The sequence below is a fragment of the Asparagus officinalis genome, chromosome 3, assembly GCF_001876935.1.
Source record: "Asparagus officinalis chromosome 3, Aspof.V1, whole genome shotgun sequence".
In the NCBI taxonomy this organism is placed as follows: Eukaryota; Viridiplantae; Streptophyta; class Magnoliopsida; order Asparagales; family Asparagaceae; genus Asparagus; species Asparagus officinalis.
Window position 1 is genome coordinate 23,302,683 of NC_033796.1, and position 6,338 is coordinate 23,309,020.

Here is a 6,338-nt window from a genome sequence, read left to right on the forward strand (position 1 = left end):
TATATATAGTGCCAAAATCTGTGTCGATTGATATTGTTTGATTGTATTGGTATATGTGAACCGTGTTGAGGAACCAAACCAAACACCGATCAAAGAGGGCCAAAACCAACTAAAATCAATGCACAAACAAAACACCAATTTTAACGTGGTTCGGCAAGTTACCTACGTCCATGGGGTAAAGGGGGATGGGGTTTTCACTAATAGAGAAAGAGTACAAACTGAGATTAAAAATCACTCGAATGAACAAACTAATCTCACCAACAAAACTCTTAATCTCTCCAAAATAAAACCCTAATCAAAAGCTCAAAAAATACATCTTTTTGTGCTCCAAATATCCCCCAATCAGTGCTTAATCAAAGCCCAATCAAAGCCTAAACAAAGCCAAAGAAACCCTAAAAAACGTGCCTCTATTTATAACAAAACACAATCCCAAACTGATTGGGATTCTAAAAACGAGTCTGCCACACCCTAGCGTGGCACACACAATATCCATGACAAACAGGACAAATTCTGCCACACCAGGATGTGGCAGACACCACATCCATGACAGACAGGGCAGATTCTGTCACACCCATGGCAGACACCACACCAGGGTGTGGTGGAGCCTGTTTTGCTTATTCTTCACGTTTTTCTCAATTCCTTCCTCAATTCCTTCGCCGTTTTCATAATTCTCCACCTCGACGAAGTTTTCCCAAAACTGAGCCGACACCAACCAAAACAAATGCCTCACTTGTTGCATCCAGTACGCCACGGCAACAGACTCATGACAACGGACTCCATCCACACAAGTCGAGACCCAAACGGGAGTGCGAACACTCACCCAAATGTCGGTATCTACTCACCAAATCGACTGCATCAAAACTGACTGCCTACGTATCCTCTTGCCCAAGGAATCAAGCATTCACGTAGTTCACCCAAACGGCCTCCAAAGGCCCTCAAACAAATAAAAAATTCTGCAACTCTTCCTCAATATCGCCAACGGATCTGCAACTGATAGCGGCCCCAAACTGATACAAATCAAACACCTCCATCTGAGGTGAACCTATGGCTGTATCCAAATCATGTCCACCAGCTGCAACCGAATCCAAAACCAATCCATCATCTGCATCCGAAATCAAATGATCCCCAACCTGTGTCACCTCAGCTGGAATCCCAAATGACGTAGTATGATCTGGAGTATGTAGAATAAGTTCCACCCAACGTGAAGTAGCATCACCCTCCACCTGCTGCGATATCCAAACGACCTGATCAACACTCTCCACCTGCTGAGAGTCAAAAGTGACATTCATGCTCAGAACAAAATCAGAAGCTCCTAAACGATAATCAAATGAGCATCCGAATCCCAAACGCGCAATCGGATCAAATCTCACATCCTCGATGTGACCAAATACTGGGTAACCAAATATCCGACGCCGACCAAAATCTGAAATAGCTCCACCAGATTCAATAACTCCTAATGCAGCAATCGGCGACCTATGACTAAGATGACCCAAATATGTCGAAGCTTCAGAACCAATGCTCGACAACCAACGCCGATCCTCCTCCAGAAAGGAACGACCCATCGAAACTATCATCTCATCTTGTCGCCCCAAAGTCTCCACACCAATGAAGTATCTCCTATTGCCGTGAGCTCGGCACAAACGCAAGAAATGACCCCTACCAAAGCTAGAATAACGAGTTACCTTTCTGCCAACACACTTCTTCCAATTGTTGTTGACTTCTAGGACTTAATTTACACCAACGGGAACTATTCGCGACCCAATAATGCCTAGAACAATCATCAACTGCGAAAACTACAAAACGATTACCTCCCAATGATGCCTCCTTGGAAAGCCCCCAAATGCCTAACTGAACACTTCCTAAAAGACTCCTCCCTCGATGGATAGGAGTGACAAACTCCACCTCGGTCTTGATCATCCTAATGTGCTTAAAGGACTTTCATCTGCAGGTCAAAGCACTCCTCAACAACCTATGCACGGCATCACCAATCAAATACCCCAGCACCAAACAACGCCACAATCTAGCCAAATCCAATGAAGTCGCCAGAGCTCTATCAATCACCGTGCTCCCAAGCAAATAGTATAAGTTACTCTTTCTGACGCCCTTCATCACAATCATGGACCCAAATGTAACCTTCAAGCATGTATCCGCCAAGGTCACCCTATAGCCTGCTGCCTCCAAAGCTCCAAGTGAAATAATGTTCTTCTTCAACTGAGGAACGAACCTCACTCCAACCAACTCCCGAATCACCCCGTCACTCATCCTGATCCGAACGGTACTGATACCACCAATAGAGCATTTGTGATCATTCCCCATGAGCACGAAATCCCCTCTTTCCAACTCCTGAAAGCTGGAAAACCAATCCCTCCTAGGGCAAATATGGTATGTAGCGCTCGAATCCAACATCCACTCTGTAGAGTAGGCAACACAAACTGACGGCAGTGCAGATAATGAGTAGCCTGAAGAATCTGAATCTGAATTGTTACCACTAGTCTTGACAATATTCACCTCTGAAGCTTGTACATCTTTCCCCTTATTCTTCCCGGCTTGATCATTCAACTTTGGACATTCAGCTTTCCAATGTCCATCTTCTTTACAAAAAGCACACTGATTCCTACGAATTCCAAGATGTGCTCCTCTAGAATGTGACCTTCTACCTCGGTTTGGACCCTTTACTCTTGCAACCAATGCCCCCGCTACCGGCTCAATAGAAGTCTCAATGTCCTTCTTTCTAAGTTGGTAATTCATTAATACAGCGATGACCTCACTATATGAAAGAGATGCCTTCCCATTAATAAGAGTAAGGACAAACGTCTCATATTCCTCGTCGAGCAATGAACTCAACAATAGCAACGCCTTGTCCTCATCTTCAACAATGATATCTACATTCGTCAAATCTGTAAGAAGCTTCGTATAGTGGTTCATGTGATCACTAATGGATATCCCCTTCTTCAATTAGAATCGATAAAGCCTCCTCTTCAAATGCAAACGGTTTTTAACACTCTTCGTCAAGTACTTGCTCTCAAGGACCTCCTAAATCTTCTTCGCAGAAGTCTCATTCATCACATCATATTTTAGATCTTGAGTGAGACAAGACCTAATCACACCACACGCTGTCTGATTCATCTTTTTCCAAACCTTCTCATCAATATCGTCCGGTTTCCCGTCCAACTCCAACGTATCTTTTTCCAAACCTTCTCATCAATATCGTCCGGTTTCCCGTCCAACTCCAACGTATCTTCCAAATTCTGCGTATTGAACGCATCCAAGACTTCGCATCGCCAAAGTCCAAAATTGTTAGTGACATTGAACTTTTCCACGTTAATCTTCATCGAGTGGATTGTTTGTTGGAAAATTTGTAGTAAAAAAAATGATAATGAAAGAATCGTATTTGATTTATTCTCTCTAACTGCTTAGAAAAAGAATGATTACAACCCTCTCAATCTTGATTACAATTTGGATTTCCTGATTACAAAAGAGAGGAGAATGATCTGGATTCTCCCCTTTGTTTAATTCTGGGTTCTTCACGGTGGCGATGGAGTGCCTCCCTCGAATGCTCGCGTCGAGTTTGCTCTCCGTTGTCGATCCGAACGTCTTGTTTCACTGGGACGTGGTCTTCTCCTCACGATTTGACGTTGTGGAGAACTTGCGTGGTAAGTTTGAAAATAACTCTTAACGAGTTAATAACTCAGAGCGAGTTTTAGAAGAACTTGCAGAGCAGAGTTGATAACTCTGAACGAGTTTGAAACTCTATGGAAGAGTTGATTTAACCGAAAGTCGGTTATAAGCCAAGGATGAAAGCTCCAAGGAATGCTCCAGAGATTGAGCGAAGACCCCCCTTTTCTGATCTCCAGATCCGAGAAATCCCCAAGATCCGAAGATGATCTGCTCAAGAGGTTGTCGATCTCTCCTTTTGCGATCTGTTTTTGATGCAAAAAGCCGATCCTTTAACTCAATTGAGTTTATGGTATTTATAGGGGATTAAGGGTGGTAACTACCCCCTTAATCTGCTCCTAAGTGGGGCGGAAATCCCTCAAATCATGGGGGGAAAACGGTTCTTGGAACTGTTCGGTTCGTGTTTGAACGAGTCAAACGCCGAAAATGGCGTTCTGGGCCCGAACTCTGCGTTTTAGACTAAAAACGCAGAGTTGGGCCTATTCTGGTGGCTGAACGCACTGGCCGCGCAGCGTGATGAACTCTGAGACGCAGAGTTGGGATGTTTTAGGCTGAACACAGAGATGAACTCTGCGTTTTGGACCTGAGACGCAGAGTTGGAACACAGATATGAACTCTGTGTTTTGGACCTGAGACGCAGAGTTGGGTTCTGCATGGACTCTGCGCTTTAAGTCCACGAACTCTGCATTTTGACTCTGGAACATAGCCACAGCCTCTGCGTTTCGAGTTTGGAACGCAGCCACGACCTCTGCGTTTTGAGTTTGGAACGCAGCCACGACCTCTGCGTTTTGAATCTCAAATGCGGTCACGACCTCTGCGTTTTGAGTTTAGAACACGAGCATGACCTCTGCGTTTCGAATCTTGGATGCATAGGTGAGTCTCAGGCGGGCTCGGCGAGCTTCAGGCTAAGTCCAATGTTCAGACGAAGTCCAGTCTTGCAGACGGACTTCAGAACATAACTTGCTGCGAAGAACAGGTCATAACTTTCAAACCGTAAGTCGGAATTGGACGAATTATATATGAAAATCGGCTATCTCGACGAGACGGAGCCGACCAAACCAACCCCATGGGGTTTGGTTTGCTCCGTCAGTTTTTCCAAATTCCTTACGGTTTGAGAGATATCTACGTTTTAATATGAAGGGACCGTCAATTTGTAGTCTCTTTCGCTAGAGCGTTGCAAAGATCATCACCTTGTAACCTTCGTCTTGGCTCCTTGAAAATATGAGAGTCATCAGATTGTAACTCCTGATGTTGATTGTGAAGGCTGTTGAATTAGAGCTTTTATTAGTTGTTGTAAAGGTCGTCAGATTGTAACCTTCTACGTGAAAGTCTTCAAATTGTAGCCTTCTGGAAGTCATCAGATTGTAACTTCCATCATTGGTGTCTGATGGGGATAAACTATCTGTAGTGATTTTTAGACAGCCTACATGGATACTCAAACTTTGGACAGTCTTCACACCTGAAGAACTACCCTCAACTCCCTCTTTCTCGGCTATAATCCTCAACACACCAACAACCAATGAGGAAACAAATGAAGAATAGATCCAAAACTGAGAAAAGAAAGAAGCTTTACCGAAAAGATCCCACATTTCTCACCAACCAAAACCCTAGACGAGCTTCCCAAATCGATCTACTCCTCCAAATAGCCCAAGCGTAGCCCGAGCTCTGATACGAAATTGTTGTGCCAAAAACTGTGTTGATTGATGTTGTTTGATTGTATTGGTATATGTGAACCGTGTTGAGGAACCAAACCAAACGCCGATCAAAGAGGGCCAAAACCAACTAAAATCAATGCACAAACAAAATACCAATTTTAACGTGGTTCGACAAGTTACCTACATCCACGAGGCAAAGGGGGATGGGGTTTTCACTAATAGAGAAAGAGTACAAACTGAGATTACAAATCACTCGAATGAACAAACTAATCTCACCAACAAAACTCTTAATCTCTCCAAAATAAAACCCTAATCAAAAGCTCAAAAAATACCTCTTTTTGTGCTCCAAATATCCCTCAATCAATGCTTAATCAAAACCTAATCAAAGCCTAAACAAAGCCAAAGAAACCCTCAAAAACGTGTCTCTATTTATAACAAAACACAATCCCAAACTGATTGGAATTCTAAAAATGAGTCTGCCACATCCTAGTGTGGCACACACCACACCCATGGTAAACAGGACAGATTCTACCACACCAGGGTATGGCAGACACCACACTCATGGCAGACAGGGCAGATTCTGCCACACCCATGACAGACACCACACCAGGATGTGGTGGAGCATGTTTTGCTTATTCTTCACGTTTTTTTAATATATATATATTCTACATATTCTAAAACCCCAACATACTAAATTTATGTTGAACCCGTCGTGGTTTGACCCTCCGTCGATCCATATAAAAAGTCCTATTCATTCAAAACTGTTAAAATTGATACGAGTGGATGAAGGGTCAAACCACGAAGGGTTCACCCCAAATTTGGTATGTTAGGATTTTAGAATATGTAGATCAAGTTCAACGGAACGGATCATCCACAATGTAGCTCAATCAAGTGATCATCAATGACTAAAAACCTTAGTGGACGTCCACTTAAGTTGACATAAGTTTCTCTCTCTCTCTCTCTCTCTCTCTCTCTATATATATATATATATATATATATATATATATA